Source organism: Drosophila innubila (genome assembly GCF_004354385.1).
Source record: "Drosophila innubila isolate TH190305 chromosome 3L unlocalized genomic scaffold, UK_Dinn_1.0 0_D_3L, whole genome shotgun sequence".
Lineage (NCBI taxonomy): Eukaryota > Metazoa > Arthropoda > Insecta > Diptera > Drosophilidae > Drosophila > Drosophila innubila.
In genome coordinates this window covers 20,949,196-20,968,442 of record NW_022995376.1, presented here as the reverse complement: position 1 = coordinate 20,968,442, position 19,247 = coordinate 20,949,196, and the positions used below count along the sequence as shown (strand labels likewise).

Sequence of the window (19,247 nt, the reverse complement as noted above, 5' to 3'; positions counted from 1 at the left end):
ATATTTTTCTTTACGCTTAAATCTAATAATTATACGAGGCAGTCTTACTACATATTTGTGAATTTGAACTTATCATCATACAAAAAAAAAATAAACAATAAGTTGACAATTTTAGATTGACATCAAAAGATGTACTCTGATAAATAAATTTTTATTTTATAGCTTTTCGATAATCAAATTTCGATTTGAGCTTTTAAAAATTCTGCTGCAATAATACACATAAATTTCAAAGCTAATGTCAATGCAGTTTATATTACTAAAAATAAGACTGAATTAGTTCACTAAACCAACTTAATAAATTTAAAAGTACATGAAATTCGATTATTAAAATTTGAACTATTAACAAAAATTGAAAATCTAATTACAGTCATTAAATTGCTAAATAATATTCCAGTTTAATGTATGCTAAGTGCAAATATTGTGCACAATGAAATATTGATGGGATTGTTGGGGTGTTTATGAGAGCGCTGGGAACCGGAAATGCGCGCGATAAAATACACAAAACAGACAAACATGTGTTGGTATTTTTATGCATGTGTGTTTTAGTAGGATATGGCTAACGGACATGGTTTAATCAAGCTAAACAAATAACTGTGGCCTAGGAAAACCTTCATATACCAGTTGGCATTTCAGTTAGCACTCTATATTGGTTTTAGCTGTCATTGATTTGGCTTGCATGAACTCTGGCTATTTTTAAACTGAAAATTCCACTGCGTGTGTTTGAATTTGATTTTATGTGAAATGACATTTTTTCTCAATTTAAATCCAAGCGCATAGCATTTTATTTAAACTGTTTAGCGTGTCTATTTTGACCAACTCTTAATTGGCCCAAGGCTCTACAGGTATTTGTAAACATGTTTTGTGGGCAAATTATATGTAATTACTCCTTTTAGATATTTACTAGATCAATATCTATAACGAATTAGCAAGTGAGGCAAAGAGGTCATAGTAATAAGGTATCTCATTCTTATTGACATGTTAAATTAAATAGTCATTTAAATATACGCTTCCAACTTGAATTGAAATTATTTGTTTCTCCAGTAAGTGCTGCATATTTATATAGTTTTTTATAATCTATCTGGCAATATAAAAGATGCCGTCATACTTTTTCAACGGATCGCTTGCCGTGCACAAGTATTTCGTGATCGAGGTCTATATTGCAACATGTGACCCGCATTTCAGTTAATTTACACCACTTTCTCTCACTTTCTCACTCTTTCTCTCTCTCTTCTGGCTTTGCACAACACACACAGTGCTGGTCAAAGTGGTGCGTCATTTAACAATTAAAGTTAATCCGAGCACACGCAAGGATAATAGTAGGGATGACACGTGCTCAGTGCTGCCATTTTGGCTATTTTATGGCAACACTAAACTGTTGTTTAATTGCAAAAGCCAAACAATTTTAAGAAATGTTGTAAGCTAAAATATTTGATTACTTTTCCAGATTGCCAACTAACTACAATATACTGTAGAAAAAATATATTCAATATCATGTTTTTAAAAACATTTGCATGTTATTAATACATTTTTTAAAGTTATATGTACTTATTTTTTCAATCAAGCTACTTTATTCCTTGGTAAAGAGAGTGCTCTGCACTTAACGTATACGTAATATTACAGTTTATTTTTATTGCATATTGGCTGCAGGGTAAATTTCAATTTTTAGCCAACTACTCGTAATTATAGCATTTTGATCATTTTTTATGAATAATAAACTCTGTTGAAATGTTTTGGCAAGGACAACGAGGGGTCGAAGCGCATTTAAATGCTAATCATAGCATGTCCTTTGTACATTTTGTAATGCCTTTCGCAATGCTCGTGTCAAATTTCAACAATCTCAGTTGTTTTTTTCTTGCAACTCCAAATGGAGTTTCAAGTGTGAAGGAGACCAAAAAAGGCAACGACAACAACGGCAACGTCACGCATGTCCTTGCACGAAAATGTATAAAGTTTTCTACTCTATTTTTTTGTGGGCTGCTCTTGGTTTTATTTTTTTATTTTGTTATAGCCGTGCTCCGCATGTGGCACATATTTCTTTTTTTTTTTGTGTGCAAACAAAGATTGTGCATAAAAATAATTAAGTTTACTATTTGCACGCACGGTATTCTACGAAATTTGTGAGCTGTATACATTCTCTTGCTCCAAAACAGCTTAAATATTTCGCTCCGACTAAGAGAATGCGTGGTGAGTATAAAAATAAATTTGTAAAGGTCGACTTAATTGAAAAATATATCAAACGAGCTCGATTCAGCAGAAACTGTCCACAGCCAATTACATTTAAAACATTTTCTCTTAAAATATGATATATCAGTTATTGTTTACCATTATCAGTTGCCACGTCCCGCTTTTCCCGTTCGCCCCCAGGTACTTGATGCGAAATAATCTGTAACTGTCGTGGGGCTGATTGAATTTAAATTAAAACACACGCAACAGACAAAGCAGAACGTCAGGCGGTCGAGTTGGTAATAAAGTCAAACGGTTCATTACCATAAAAACGTCGTATTTGCCATTAAAACAATTAAAATACAATGTGTACGTCAATTAAACACGTTTTCGCATTACATACTATGGAAAATAATTAAAAATAATTGTGTTAAATTAAATGACAGAGGGGTATTGATATGTCAGCAGTCAGAGCAAATAGTTTATCGATTTGTTACAGAAAGAAAAGATTGAAAAGTTTATAAAATAATTATTATCTTAAAGAATGGTCAGAGAGAGAGTTTCAGATCCGAAAACAGTTTCAATAAAAATCTTTATGAGTTCTTAAAAGACTTTCCTTACATTTTTTTTTTTATGGGGTGTAAAATATTCCCTAATTATAAGCAATATTAAAAAATCTTTTTAATTCTTAGTTTTCTTCAACTTTTATTAAACTTTGTTAAGTTTTAAAATATCGATTGAATTCCAAAAAGAACGAGTATTGAAAATATTTTTGAAAAATCTAATGTATAACGTAGCTATTTTATTTATTTCTTCGGATTAGTTTAATTTAAAATTTGAAAAAAAAAACGGCTTACTAAATTTAATTCCAAACTTTATCTTTATAAAGATCAATTGGATGAATAAATTGTTTAATTCAAAGATGTTAGTTTGTTTCTTGTTATTTAATTCATTAAACCTTATAGCACCAAGAAAAAGAAACTATATAAATAAAGAAAATAAAATAAAGATACTCTTTATGTGTAAAGAATTTTAAAATTAACTTATAAAAACGTTACAAGACATTTGTTCCAAACTACATAAATATTTTGTCTGTTATACTTTAAGGCATCTTCAGATAATTTAATGAACTTTATTATTTGCAGCTGCGCATGTAACTTGTAAAGATGCGATGTGTTCCGGCGGAACCGTTATCTAGAACTTTTATCTTTGCCCTATGCTACTCGTAATATCCTCGTGTATGCACTTACTTATTATCATATAATTTATCAAAGGATGTTTGCAGCTAAAAAACGATGCTGTTGCACAGCAGGTGCTCTGTACTCCACAAATCTTACGAGGGAGCTCCCTACAGAGGGCATATTTAAGTTTCTTGCTGTTGTAAACTCCTGAATAATCTAATACATATGTACTCACACACATACTCGCACACACACATTCACATACGCACACTTACGTTTGTATTATGCATGTAGATGAATCTGTATTCTTATGTGTAAAGAGTGTCGGCAAAAACCAAATTTGTTGTATTGAAAGCAACGCGTGAATTTCCATATTTTCCCTGTTGACTCTTTTCATCCTTAAGCAAAAATTCTGCACACGACAGGACACCTGACCCTGTCCCTGACCCCGCACGACAACAACATCTGTTTGTGATTTGCATGTGCAATGAGTTCTTCGACTGTTGCTTGAATGATTCCTCCTATATCTTATGGTATCATATCCGTATGTGATGCAATATTTCAATAAATGTCGCTCCCTTCACTTTGTCAATATGTCGCCTGTCAAATTGGCCATAAAATGACAAACCCTGTTTTCAATCCCCACTTAAAAGCATTTTTTTATGCACTCCGAGCAATTTTCTCTTGTTATTTTTTTTCATTTTTCCATCAGTTTTTCATCCTTTGTTGATTCCTTTGATCCATCGAAGACACCTCATAAGTTTGCCTAGTATGGTAGTCGGTAACATCAACTCATTTAACTTCTGACATGTGATGTCGCTGTCGTTGCTGCCACTGACGTTGACGTCGACGTCGACGTTGACGTTGACGCTGGCAGCGCTGCATCAAATATGTCTGCCTTGTTACTGGCTGGAATGGCTAGGGTGAAAGTTTTGCATAATTTACGATGAGCGAGCGCGCGAAATGTGAGAAAATTCTGTAGTTTTTTCTTATTATTATTTTTTTTTTCAGTTGCCCTCGTTTGGGGTCGCGGCAGCGCGAGCTCTATAACTAAAGAAATGGGGGCTTCTTAGAAGTATTTGAGGGGTGTTGGGTGCTGTTGCTTTTGCTGCTACATTAATTAAAGTTATTACGGGTAACACTTGAAGTACTCGCTGTCTTCCCCCGAATGATTTGTGTGCTTGTTATTGTTGCCACGTAAGTTACTGTAATTTATAATTAGAACTGCAAAACTGAAGCAGACGTGAAGTATTCAAGGAATATTTTGATGAATTTTATGAAGATTTTAAAATTTAAGATTTTTAAAAACCAAACCAATAGATTTTTTTATATTGAATTTTTAAAAATTTAAAGTTTAAAGCGACCAGACACCCCTTAAAAAATAGAGTAGGAATTGATTTAAAGATGATTAGTTAATCTGTTGTCATTTAAGAGATATTTCGGTGAACTTAAGGAAGAATTTAAATAAGTTTTCAAAATGTAGCTAAAGTTAATTTAATATAATTTTTTTAAGACCTAAAGGCTGAAAGAAACTATAAAAATAGAGCTAAAACTGATTTTAAGATCATTGAACTATAGGTTAGTGAAGCCGTTGTTATTTTATAGAGTTTAAGTAAATTTTAATAGATTTTTACGTATTATATTATGATCCTTCTAATTTCTAATATATTGTGCTCATTTCTTTCCCTTTGACAATATTTTTCCAATGTATACAGCTGACAAGCCGTCAAAAGTACTCTGATATATCAACATATCAAATACATGACACATAGACGAATATTATTTGAAATCACTGTCAATCTTTAGAGAAGCAACTCTCCTAGCCTTGCCCGTACGTATCTGTTAACGTAATGGCAACTATTCTCGCTCTCTTTCTCTCGTTGGCCTTTGGCAAAAATTGTATAAATATATGCAGCAAAATCCAAACAGAAGAAATCAATTTCTGTTTGACCTAACGCTTCAGTGAACCGCACCGTGAACTAAATGCAAGCGGCAGCAATCTATGGAATCCTCAATACCAACAACACCTTCTGTCACTCCACCTTTCCTCCTCTAACTTGGCACTGTGGGTAGAAGCTAAAAGAAAAGAGTATAAATTTTCTTACTATAAACATCAATAAATACTAAAATTAGAGCTAAGAGAAATAATTTTAATTTTAAATTTAAATACCTACGACATATTATATTTATATCTTTTTAAATAAATCTATTTGCTGATTTGTAAATATAAATTTGAATCAGTTTGATTGTCAATTTGTCCCACAGTGCGCTGTCTGTAGCTGTTTATGTTTTTTGCTACCTGCAAATAAAGTTTGGATTTTTATGTCCTGCCCCTGGCACTGACACTGATTGCCTGTGAGCCGAGTTAGTCGTGAAATACGCCTCACTTGACTGCAGTGACGACGGCCATTATTCAAGTGCACTCGGCCTAAATCGAAGACCAAGACCTGACCAGGCCAAGAACTTCAACTTGCTGGCTGATCTGCTTCTTCTGCTGTTGCATGCGAGTGTGTTTGTATGTGTGTGTGTGTGTGAGTGTGCGTGCTTGTGTGTTGTGTGTTGCTGTATTTTTGGTCAGTTTAACGGATTTGGCCAGCGTACCGGATGTCCTGGCATTTCCGCTAGCTAATATGGCGTCATGAGTCAGCCATGGCCGCCATTGTTATTATTGTTGCTCTTATTGTTGTTGTTGTTATTGCTATTGTTGTTGTTGTTGTTGTTTCTTCGCTTTGTTAGAGAGTTGTGGGCAGTTTTTCATTAGCATTTTCTTTAGCAGCGCTTAGTTTTGTCGCTGTGGCCCCCATTGGGCAATAATGTCGTCAATTATGTTATATAAGCCCAGTACAGTTCCTTAACTCACCAACAGCAACAATAAGAACAACAATAACAATTCGAAAACTTTGTTTTTGGCATTTGTTTTGGGTTTTCCTTTTGTTACGCATATTATGCCCGCAAGTCACATTACGCTTTTCCTTGCTGCGATTCAGTTTTGCAGAATTTTCCTCATTAATGATGTCGACTTTACACGTGCCTGCCATCCATTTAGAGCGCAATCTATTAAGGAAAGCCTTACCCCCGCCCGCCCTTCACCACCATCTACCTGTCTACCAGAGAAAAAAGTAGGGGAATCGAAAAAAATTAGGTTGAATTTGTATTGAGGTTAATTTTTTATATGTTAAGCAAGACGAATGAATTCCATTTGGAAACAAACTAGAACTTAAAGAGTATGGGAGTGGCTTACCATTAGCTTGATAATCATAATTGATTATTTTAACAACGGATACGCAAAGTAAGGTCAAGTAAATAGGTCTGTGAAGAGTGTGTTGATTTTTTCGCTTGCGATAAGTGAAAAGATTTAACAAATAAAATAATTCCTAAATAAAAAGTTTTTTAAATGGTTTATTTTACTATAATATATAACATGATTTTTTCGAGCTATTAGAATTAATTTTCAAAATACTAGGAAATTGTCAAAATAATTGGCATAGACTTCTCGCTGATCCTATATTTTAAGAAAACATTTTAAATATTTAAATAAAATGTGTTTTTTTTTTTGGAAACTGCGGTGTTTTCCAATGAAAAAATACTATAAAATTGAAAGGCTATTAAAAAGAAATCTTTTTTTTTTATTTGTTTTAGCAAATGAAATAATTAGAAAGGAGAAATTTAATGGGACTTGAAAAAATCTTGCGTAAAGTTATACGTTACGTTATTATACACTAATAAAATAATAAATAACTTCTTTTAGACAAGTTTGTTTCTTCAAAATATTTAACTTAAGCCCATCTTAACCTTCTATTTCAAATGCCTTTGTCTCACCCCACTCGATCAGCGCATTATTTTGTCAAAGATTACTTCATAATTCCAGCAATTTTCTGCTCACATTTTCTAATCTCAGCTTAAGTAGACACGCGTAGACAAGGCCACTTGGCAAACATAAATCCGTTTAAAAGGTATTTGCTTAGGGTCTTCGTGAGACAACGGCGGCATATTGCGTATACGCCTTGCGATGCTAACGACTTGAAAATGCCGAAATATGTCTCCATTTTATGCGGAGCAAACGCTAAAACAACCACAACCACAACAGCAACAAAATCCATCAAAAATATATTCAAAAGCAATTTTCATACTTTATCTAAAAGTCATTTTAATGCAGCCTTGCTGAAATGTACAGAGTGACGGAAAAAATCCTTTGGCACTAGAGAAGCAGCCAAAGAGAGGTAAGAGAAAGAGAAATACAAAGAGAGTATGAAACAAATTCAAGTGGCAAGAGCACATGGCCATGTAAACACCCATACTTATTCATTTTTACACCCACTTGACAAAAAAAATACATTATAACAAACCTTTTTTGGCATCTTCTATATCTCTCTTATTCTCTCTCTCCGTTTCGCTCTGTCTCTGTCTCTGATTTTGTCTATTCTCTATGCTACATTTGCATACATTAGTCTCATTTTAGCTAGCATCGTTATTCTTTTCGTTTGTTGTTCTTGCTCGTTTTGTTGTTATTGTTGCCCATAAAATGAGTATGTGCAAACTGTGTTTATGTTCATAATGTTTTGGCAATAAATTCAGCTTCATTAGCAAAGGCCAAATGCGCCAAACGAGCTGCCCAGAAAGCAACTGAAGTGTAATGAAGAAAAAGAACTACAGTCAATTGGGTTATGTCTTCATTTTAGATGCTATTTTTTGCTTTTTCTCTTATGTATTTAATCTATAATTTGGTTAATTTATTTTGTACAGTTTTGGTTTATAAATGTGTATATATTTTATACAGAGTATATTAATATTTCTACACCTTTTAAATTTCCTTTCTTTACAGACGCCTTAACATACTAAAAAATTGTTTAGTTCTGATCTACTCTTTATTTCGCTTGCATATATTTTCTTTAGGCCTTTTCAACTCAATCCTTCTGCTCTGCATTAAAAAACAGCAGTAATAGTATTTTCACAACTATTTCTTTTAGGATAAAATGCTGCTGCAGCTGCGCAACTTCAATTGTCTGGAAAAATTGTAGATTAATTTGTATGTTTGACTGCATTGCTGTTTTGTCATGCTAATCAGAGACAAATGAGAGAGAGATACAGATAGTTGAGAAAGAGAAAAGTATAAATGGAGGCAAAAGCAGTAAGTAAACAAATGTCGCATACAAATAAATTTGCATTTATATTTTGGGGCAATAATCTGAATTCAGCATCGACAATTTTGCAGTCGTTTTGTCTCGTCTTTTAGCCTTGAAGATACTGCCATTGTCTAAGAATTTTTGTTGTTAGTCTTTATGTGTTTAGTACGCAGAAATTTGCACAAAGTCGTTGTTTTTATTTTGACGTGCTCTGGGCCAACAACGTCCACAAATTGGCCAATGCCACAGTCAATTCGCGAGGCATCCCAAAATAGCAGCATGAATTTTTTTTACGTTGTTGTAGATGCAATAAAGTTCTACATATTGAAACAGTTTCAAACTGGGGGATGGCACAGTGACACATATGACGAATAGTCGCAAGATGTTTTTAGTATTCAGTCTATTTCTACATTTTTTTGATATTTTTTTTAATGAAACGCTGTCATAAATCATAGCAGATAGTAAGAGGAGGAGTACGCATTTTTGGGTGAACTTTTTAGAATAAATTTCAAGTCCTCTATTTAATCAAAGTTACTTAATGAAAATCGACGGAATGTTTTTATTTAAATACTTCAGCAAATAAAAATGATTGTGAAATGTACTTGAATTTTAGTGGCATACTGTGTATGTTTATTTACTTTGGTAAATTTTTTTTTCATATTTAAATAGACTTTTTTCCTATTTTGCATTTGCATAGATATGGTTTTTATATCAATTGTTTTTGCATTGCAAATTTGAGGTTTGTATTAGCTAAAACATTAAACATAGCCAATACATAAATAAATAAGAAGACAATGAAAATTTAACAATTTTTATTAGTTCCCCAACAACTTTAATTTGCTGTCAGTTTTATTATATTTGGGCAGACAAAGCTGAGCCAATTATTTAGTTTTTTATTAGATTTTTTGTATGCTGGCCAAACAATTTCAAACAACTGCGATAAGATTTTGGCTCTGTTTTTTTTGGCTACAAGAATCTAAATCGATATTAGAGTTTCAGAGCACGCACTTGTCTGGAAATGTGTTTGAATAAAGACTTAAATAGACTCTTTCTGAAAGTGCCTACATATATTAAAGTTGACAATGCAGGAATAGGAATAAGAACAATAATTGAGTTACATTTTCAAGTATATTTTTCGCTAATTTTTCAGCACTCAATTCAAAGTAGTAGGTCAATATAATTTAGTAAAGATTTGATATGATTTAATCTGATTTTTCAGTCTCATGTAAAGGAATTGTATATGTATTGAATTTTGTGTGGGAAGCCTGTCCTATTTATCAATCTTTGGCTCTGCTCAGCTCGACCAATAACCATTAAATCTGACCAAATGAGACACAATCGACCCACGCACTTGCCAAGGCCATCAATGAAATAAAGTCGGAAACTCAGCGCCAAAAATCACCCGTTGAGTTCTGAATGAATAAAGCCAAGTGAAGCCAAGATGACCGACCAACAGCTCTAAATAACATTCTATTTATCATCCATGTGCGCGCATCTTTCAAATACTTTAAATCCGTATCTGTAACTGGGTCAGCTGAAAGCAAAGCATCGACTCAAATGAAACTTATGAAATGTGGTGACGTGTTTTTTGTAAGCTGCTTAAAGCGTTTCGCAAACAAACAGCCAAATGAAATCACAAAAATTGTTTGACTCCTCCTCTTATCATTGCAATGTCTTCTCTTAACCTTGACTCACAAAACCCAAGCGAGAATATAAAAAAGTATAGCATGCTTTTGGGCTGGCCATTGCACACACACACACACAAGCCACACACACACACACTCACATCTATACACATATATAAATAATTAAAATGACCTCATAATGTTTCGATTTTATATCCACAGCTCTGAGCCCTGAGAACTGTTCTCTTACATTTTTTTCTGACCTTTTGCCGCAGTCATTAATGTAATGGTCTGCATTATTTGTGAACATTCGCCATTGAGTAAGTGTCCAGCCTTTTCTATATCTCTGACTTTCTTTCTCTTTAGAACTCCTTTTGGACTTTTTTTTTATTTTGCTTAGTCTAACCAAATTATGAAAGTTGATTTGCAATAGACACGCATACTCTATCCTGTGAGATATGGGGTTATTTAATTTTTCCATATTATAATAATATTCAAAAATATAATTGTAAATGTAAAAATTAATTAAAGACAAATAAATAAAAAATATTAAAAAAATATATGCATATCCAAATTGATAACTATTTCTATACTATATGTAGCTCAACTTTGTCTATCCATTCACAATCTGAAAGTTAGCTCCTGTTTTTCTGTTTTCGTCAGCACCTTTCTCTCTGTTTGGTTTTTGCACATTGAGTTGGTTTGCATTTTACTGCTGTTCGCTTTTATTTTTCTTTGTTGTTTTTGTTTCTCTCTATAGTTATTCGTATATTTTGAGTTGCCACACTCAGCGCATTTGTGCTTTCCTTGGCTTGGCTTGACTTGGTTGGGCTTTCCTGCCAAATCGTCTGAGCCATCAAATTAAATGACAACTAAATTGGCGCACATTTTCGCTATTTGGCAGGCTTTGTCTGCACTGTGTCGGAGGTGGCTTTATATAAGCAACGAAAGCAGCTCTAACAATGACAACAGCTGACATTTGATGTGGGTGACAAGAGCACATAGAATAATGTGACGGGGCGTATGCGTAATCTAATAAGAATCATAAGTGGCGGAAACATCAGCTGATTTGACACTGAGCCGCTTACTAAATGATAGTAGGGAGATTAATACAAGTTGCATATTGAAATAGAGTACAATGGAAAATCACTCAGGTCGTATGCGTAACATTATTTAAATACGTGTATATAACAATCATACGCAGCATATGCTTAAATTATTTGAACGTAATTAAATTGGTCACAGCTCTCACCTGAAGTTAGACTGGTGCAGCAGGTGCTGAGCTGCATTTCCTCCAGCTAAACTTAATTAGTCAGCAGAAGAAAACCACAGAGCACACAGCAATCTCTTAAAATACGTTAAATTGCTTGAATTCGCTGACAGCAAACAGCAAAAGAAAGCGCAGAATTGCAAGAAATGGCTAAATTGAGTGCACACAATGCCTGGTCGCGTACCAAATGCACTTTTCCTGCTGCCCAAAGGATATCACATACAAATCCTTAGACGAACTCGAACACGAACAACGCAAACAAAGCGAGAGAAGCGGCAACTGGACTCTGAACTACATCTCATATGGCTGTTAGTCCGTCCATTCTGTCCGTCTGTTTCTGCCAGCAACAGGATATTTTTTGTTAAATTCAGTTGAAATGGCTGAGCAGGCTGGGGCAATTTCTAGGCGCAGTTATGACAACAAAAGCGTACAAGCAAACGGCATCCGACGACTCTATGTTAGTTGCACCCTCAGGCAGAATTCGAGAGAGATACAGGGACAGCTTGCAACCGGGCTTGTAGATTGCCTTGTGGACAACTGGCCGACGGTCATTCAATTGTTCGCTTGATCCCGGTAACAGTTCCATCTGCTAAACTAACACCCTCCCCCCCAGTATCTCATCTCGCTTTATAAAGCCTGTTTCCAGTCATAGTGTCACTCGGAGTCACTATTTGCCCGTTGGTCATTTAATTCTTTGTTCCTTGACTCTCTTTCCTCCTGTTGTACATTTGTTGGGACTTGCAGTTGTCCTGGGCCATGTGCTTTGAATTTAATATTGACTAACATTTTGGCTTCAGGTATTTAGGTCACAAATGTACATTGAGGCTGTTGCTCAAAGGGAATTGCACATTTTTATGCTCGTCTACCTTCTCTTTCTTCTTATCAGTATTACGCATATGCTTTGTTGTTTTAAAAGCGAAATAAATGTAAATAAAATCATAAATTAATGAAATAAATATTTTAAATATTATATATGAATGCACTTCCATTAACTAGTATTCTGAAAATAATGCAATGCTAAATACAATGAATTATTCGGATACTTGTTATGCACAAATAAATTAAGTTCATTACTCTTGTGTTGTGAAAGTAATTTCTTATGTTATGGAAATTCAATTTTCATGGCAATTTGAAATGAAGAGAAATCGCTCGCAGCTGTCGTCAGTTAGCTGAATCATTGATTAGCTGCTGACATCGCTGCAAAAAGAAATTTGATGTAAATCACAAAAAAAAAAAAAAAATATCGTTGATTTCACTCGGCAGTTTCAGAAAGTGTGCTACACTTTTTTTTACCGTTTAACCCGCATATGTGCCGCGGGGCAAGACCCATAAAGCTGGCACACTTTTTGTGTTTGTGACCAGGCTCATAAATGCACAACGTGACGTATGCGCGATATTTGCGATTTTTTGTTTCTTTACTTGTACTGCTGCTGAGCGTCGAGTGGTTAGTGGGAAGGTGGCAAGTAGCAAGTGGCAAGTGGCAAGTGGCAAAGGGGCAAACTGGGCACAAATTGCCATAATTAAATGAAATGAAATAATGTGTAGAGCACGCAGCACACACACATACACTCACACACACACAGACGAGGGTGCTAGGACTTACCTAATTAGCGACAGGATTTCCAGCGGCACGAACTCTTTCGGCTGATTACTCTGCTTCTTCTTCTTCTTCTACTTGCTTGGCTTTTACTTTCTTCTTTTTAACTGTTGCTTTGGATGTGCATGCCAGCGCAACAGCAGCGCCACCTGGCGTCTCAGCTGCCCAAATTGACTGTCCGCTTGAGTATGTTGTTGTTGTTGTTCTGGCAGTTGTTTTTTTGGTTTGGGGCTATTGTTGTTGGCAATCTGGCAACGCTGTGCTCGCACTTACAATGTCTTCTACTTGTGCCCCGAAATTGTTGCAACTTACGTGCTGCACTTGCCGTTGGCTAACTGTGCAACTAAAGAGAGAGGGAAAGAGAGGGGGAGAGAGAGAGAGCAGGTGAGTGTGGAGGGGGAGCTTAACCGAAAGTTGCAAGGACACGCGACGTCGGCGCCTCTGACGAATGGCACACACACACAAACACACACAGAGAGCACAACACGTAGTGCGACACTTTGAAATGTATTTTGTGATGTTGTTGTTTATACTGTTGTTGTTGCTGTTGTTGCTATTGTCGGTGTTGCTGTTGGTGTTGGTGCGTTCGAAATTGCCACACACGACGACGCTGGGCAACAACAACGGGGCGTTAAGGCGTGGCAGGCATTTGATGTGGGCGCAGTCGGCCGCTTGGGGCGCTACACATCCACATTTTTTTTATTATAAGTTTTTTTTTTAACTTTATTTTATATTTATTTGCGCAACTTTTGACGTTTTATATGTTTCGTCATTCGCTTTTGCTTTACTTTAGCTTTTGTTTATGTTTTTTGTTTTCTGTTTTTTTTGTATTATGATGATTCTCGTTTTATTTTGTTCTTGCTGGTCTTTTACCTTACGCTTTTCTTTTATTTTGTTTAATGCTTTTCATGCTTGTTTTATTTTATGGGTTACTTTGAAGTTTCCACAGTTGTTTTGGGGTCTACGACGATCATTTGGCGCCAATCCGAGCTACTTTTGGCTGAGTAACTTTTGCTAAATCGTTTCCCAACTTGCCACAGTTTTGGTGACAGACCTAAAACTTATGTAAGTGCCAGAAATTTAACAACTGGGAGCAGCATCAGCTGAAGAGCAGGTGGCTAAGCGAAGTACACCAAAAACTTTTACAAATTATAGTTATGTAAGGGACAAAAAGTTAAAGCGACAATTAGCGTTGTTCAACGACTATAGAAATTCATAAATTAATTAAAATAATACGTTCAGACTTTTCTACTTTTGCTAGTGAATAACTAAGTCGAAACGAGAATTAATCCAGAAAATAATTTTATAATGAAATCTGTAGAGTATGTGAAACATTACCTAATTATCTTTACAATCAGAAAATAAAACTACAAAAGAAACAAAATCAGCTACCTTTTTTATTTCCATAATTTAAGTGCTTTTTTTTAGCAAAATAAAAAATTCATAGGAGTTATTTTGATATTCTTGTTGCTTATTTTTTTTTTTCTTTAAGTAAAATAGTTGGTAGTTGATTTTATGAATGGAATAATGTTAGAAATATTAATTTTAAAGCAAAAACAAAACAATAGAAAAACATGCTATGCACAATAATTAATTTGTCGATTTTACGACAAAAAATGACAAATTTTATTTCTACTTAAATTTTTCCATGGAATTAGAAGGCCACTGTTATTGATTTAATTTTTGTTATTTGGATTTACCAATTTACCAGATCAAAAGTACTATTTTCTATATTTTTATTTTATACTACAAAAATCTACTTAATTCTATATCATATCATACATCATCATCATTGACACTTGTTCTGCATGTTTGTCTCTTTTGAGGGGCAATATTCATTAATGAATGTCTTTAGAAATGCAATAACATTGTCTCAATGAACTATATTTATATTTATTTATATACCAGATTATTGCCCCGTTTGTCTATTCACACTCGTTCTCTGCCAATTCGCGCTAAATAAAAATAATAAAAATAACTCAGCTGCATAATTTCTATTCAATTTACATTTACAAGTAATTAAAAACAGCAGCATATATATAAATGATTTTTACGCTCTGCATTTATAGCGCAATATCAAAAATTTATTTGTCTACCTTACGGAAACTGTGAAAAATTATATTGGAAAGTGTTGGAAATGCGAGAAAGAGGAAATGCACTAAAAGCATTATATTTATATGTTATGTTAACTTTGAATACTATGTAAACAAGTAACGAATTGGCTGCCTGGCAACGACAGCAACAACGACAATCAAAAGAAAAACCCGTTGAGAAAAATCAACAATGTCAAACAAAAAATTTTCACACGCTTTTCAAATGTGTACGAATGTTATAAATAAACCAAAGCAAAATGCGAAACATCAGAGCAAAGCAAAAAAGAAAAGGGAAAACTAAATGGAAAAAATGCTAGACAAGCTAATACCCTGTTAGACCAATAATAAATACAAATGTAACATTAGTAAAAAGTGCCACATTAAAAATTAAAAATGTAATTTAAATCTGAAAATTAATGCAATTTAAACATCGAATTTCTTGAAATCAATATTATCATATATAATGCGAATATATCGGTTAAAGTAGATATAGAACTAAGTCTTGCAGAAAACTATCGATTAAATAAACTGAAAGATGAATTGTTATTAATCTTCTCTTAAATTCTTAAAAAGTAAAATTATTACTATCATATATTATTAATAATTGTAATGAAATTGAAATTGTCAACTACTGAAGTTCCAAAAATATAAAGTAAATACACGGGCGACCCTTTTTGACTTAGTTTTCACAGACTAATTGCTGTCAAAAGAAATTAGGAGAGAGTCCCAATAAAGGAGAAGATAATGTTCATTATTTCTCTGGCTGGTGGTCAAAATTAAGTGGCCACAACGAGGCGTGGCAAGGCGCCCTAAATTTAATTTAATGTATAAATGTTAAGTGCACTGTTCTTTACTATACATACGAAGTAGTACTACCAATATGAGCATATAGTATATTATATAGTATTCGTATTTAGTGTAAACATCTATTTTATTGTCTGTTTAGCAGTTTATTACTTGAGATCGAGAAATGTCTGTTTGCTCAATCCTTAACATTGAATCTACCGAATCATTGGAATGCATCGCATTCTTGTCTCTACGCCAACAACAAGCCCCAAAATATGCAATATATACATCTATACTGCGCGTGTATGGCAACCATCTACTTCCCCCACTTAGTCTTAGTTCCTCCTTTCGTTCTCCGTTCGTCTTTCTATTTACTGTTTGGTTGTAGGCTCCACCCAACACGACACGCAATGTAAGCGACACGGCGCTGACTCATAAGGCTGTCCATCAGACAAAACCTTTGCCTAATGATTGACTGACTAAGCGAATGACTGACTGACTGACTGACTGACTGAGTGACTGACTGACTGGCGCCTGGCCGGTCTCAAAACCAAATGTGTGCGGCTTTCAGTTCGCTGCCTTTGCGTGTAGCTCGTAATTTAAGTAATGTGGGTCGCCTGCAAGCTAAGCCTTGTGCTCTCTGCGTATCCTTGCCTTGACGATACACTATGTTTTTTTAAGAGATACCCTGTAATGTTTTTATAAAACACTTCTAAAGTCAATTGTTAAGATCATTAAAAGATTGTTATATTTAATACATTTTATAATACTTTTAATTATAATCAAAACTATATTCAACTTTTAGGTGAACTAAAAAGTGTTTCCTTAAATTTTACTACATTTTTCATTCTTTGGAATACCCTTTACATTGCAATATGAAAAAGATCGTTTTTTTTTAAATTTATTATTCTAAAGAATTTGATACAGTTTGACAATATATTATATTAAAACATGTTGGAATACATAATAACAAAACAAAAGTCATTTAAATCACTCTCAACAAGATCATTACTTAAATAAAGATCAATACTTTAAGATATTTTTAAATTTAATTGCTTTATGTGGACCTCAGACCAAAACGTTTTTAAAGAAACACCTCAATGGTAATATTCAAAAGGAATTCTAATTATTTAGTTAAAAATTAATCTTAATTAATTCTCTATCTAATTCATTAAGACATTTCTTGAATTAAACGACAATTTTCTAATGAATAAGTGTTTTTGAATATTTTAAGTTCGCATTGTATGCACCTTCAATCTTAACCATTTTTCATTGCATACTTTCTGACAAATATTGGAGTTATTGTTAAACATTATTACAGAGTAGTTGTTAGTTGGGCTAGCTTAAGTTCCTAGCTGTTACTTGACTCTGTGTTGTTTCTTCTGTTGCTAACGGGATTTACTTTTAAGTAAAACACGTGCTAGCACCTTTTCCTTGTCCTTCTCTTCTACCTTTTGACTTTCTCCACCCGCCGTTGCTGTCCCTCTCTGTCCCTCTCTGTCCCTCCCACAGTGGTGGTGCCTATCGCTGTGGTTATATCCGCCTAATTGTCATTGAGCCAGACCGAAACACATAAATTCAATTTCTTTTTGTTCGATGTGACAAGTCTTCTGTTGATTTTCTTTCAATTGTTGTTGTTGTTGTTATTGTTATTAGTTTTGATTGCCACCTTTTTTCTTGCTTCGGTTTCGGTGTTGGTTTTAGTTTGGGTTTCGTCTTTTTATTTTTTTTTTAATTTGCTATGTTCGCCACATTCGCCTTAACTATTTTCGTGTCGTTTTCGCGGCTGCCGCGAGATGTCTTCGTTTCTTGTTGTTGTTGTTTGTTGCATGTTGTTGTTGCCATAGTTGTCGTTGTCGTTGTCGTTGGTCTTTGCCTGGTCTCTCAGTGCACAGTGTGCACCTTGACACTAATATTGAAAGAAAAGTGCAACTAAAAATAAATATACAGTGAGAGAGACCGCGAAAGCAAATTGATTCGCATAGGGTGTAAGAACTCCCCAGCCCCCATCCCCCTCCCTCTACCACCACCTTAACAGCCACTTGGCGTTTTTATAGTCATTTGTCTAACAAGTATTCGTGGCGCTACTTAAATGTTATTCATATTGATTGAGTGTATGAATTGAGTACTGAATCCTCGACATTGACTTGATAAATCGCTTGATTATTATCGCAAATTCAAGTCTTTGCCTATATTGTTTAAATGTATTAAATATATTGCAGTTGCTTTACTTGCTTGCTTACTTCAATTATGTTATGTTATAGGAGTTTCTTTAATTAATCTGTTTAAAATTAATTTCGTTATTTTTACATTATTTTAATAGTGATTTTGTTTAATTTATAAATTTTTTTCAATTTTTCCAATTTGATTTTTATGTTGTTTATAATATTTTTTGGTTTAATTTTGAATTAGTTAAATTGTTTTGTCTTAATTTTTGTTTGTTAATTTGCTTATAATTTGTTTTTGTATGTTTAGCAATTAATAATTAATTATCTACAGTTTAAACATCACTCTTACTTCATAATTATTAATTGGAATACTTTTGCCAATTCGCTTTTATTATTTTAATCGCATAATTGGTTGACCATTGTTGTTTTACACGAACTTCATTGTTGCTGTTGTTGCATGTTGTTGCTGTACTTCTCGCCCAAACGCCACACCATGCCACACACCAACACACGCTTTACATAACTCACTCAATGCACACTCACGGTAGCTGCATGAAGTTCCCGATGTTGGCAACAACACCAAACAATCCAACAAAACTCCCAAAAAAAAAATACAAGGAAAAAGAGAGCACGTTAATAATTCAAAACACAAACATCAATTATTTTTTAGGATATGTTTTCTTAACATTTCTCTTTGCACTTTTATTATAATTCGAGTATAATATAATTTCAAATATATATATTTATTTATTATCCGTTTTGGCTACCGTTTTATTTTGTTGTTGTTGTTGCTTTCCTTTTAGCCAATTCTCATATATATGGCGGATATATACTCTGTACCATATACTATATAGTGAGAGAATTCTATAGTCGATATTACTCCGATGTGGCTTATTGTTGTGTTTGCCTTTACTGAGTGTAAATTATTCGTTCGAATATTTTGATTTTATTTGATCCGTTTTCGCAGTGCTGTTGAATTGCAAACCCGACCCGAACTGAACTGAACTGAACTGCTGAAATGACCAAGTTTTCCTTTTCATGCAGCGCAGCTGGCACGCATTTTCTTTCGGTATTGAAAACACACGACACGGGAAAAACTCTGGTGCGCCGCTCGCTTTCGGACTTGCACTGTTGCGAGCTTTTTCGTACTAAAAGCTTCAAGCAGCAGGTCCTCTCACAAAGCTTTATATTTAAAGCTTGATACTTGATTACCGTAAACTGCATGCGTTTGTTGGCGCTCT

At 34.1% G+C, this 19,247-nt stretch overlaps 1 protein-coding gene across 3 annotated transcripts in view; it reads right to left on the bottom strand.

The window, feature by feature from the left end:
- LOC117789244 (probable basic-leucine zipper transcription factor P) overlaps positions 1–19,026 on the bottom strand; it is a 32,848-nt gene extending 13,822 nt beyond the window's left edge. The window contains exons 1-2 of one of the 3 annotated variants that reach the window (XR_004617847.1): positions 18,774–19,026; positions 12,966–13,302 (exon numbers count right to left, since the gene is read on the bottom strand). The gene's annotated coding sequence lies outside the window, so the exon portion shown is untranslated. Of the gene's footprint in view, positions 1–12,965; positions 13,303–18,773 lie in introns of those variants that run through there. The other 2 variants (XR_004617848.1, XM_034628356.1) reach the window with 2 other exon arrangements.
- Between the last annotated feature and the right edge of the window lie 221 nt (positions 19,027–19,247).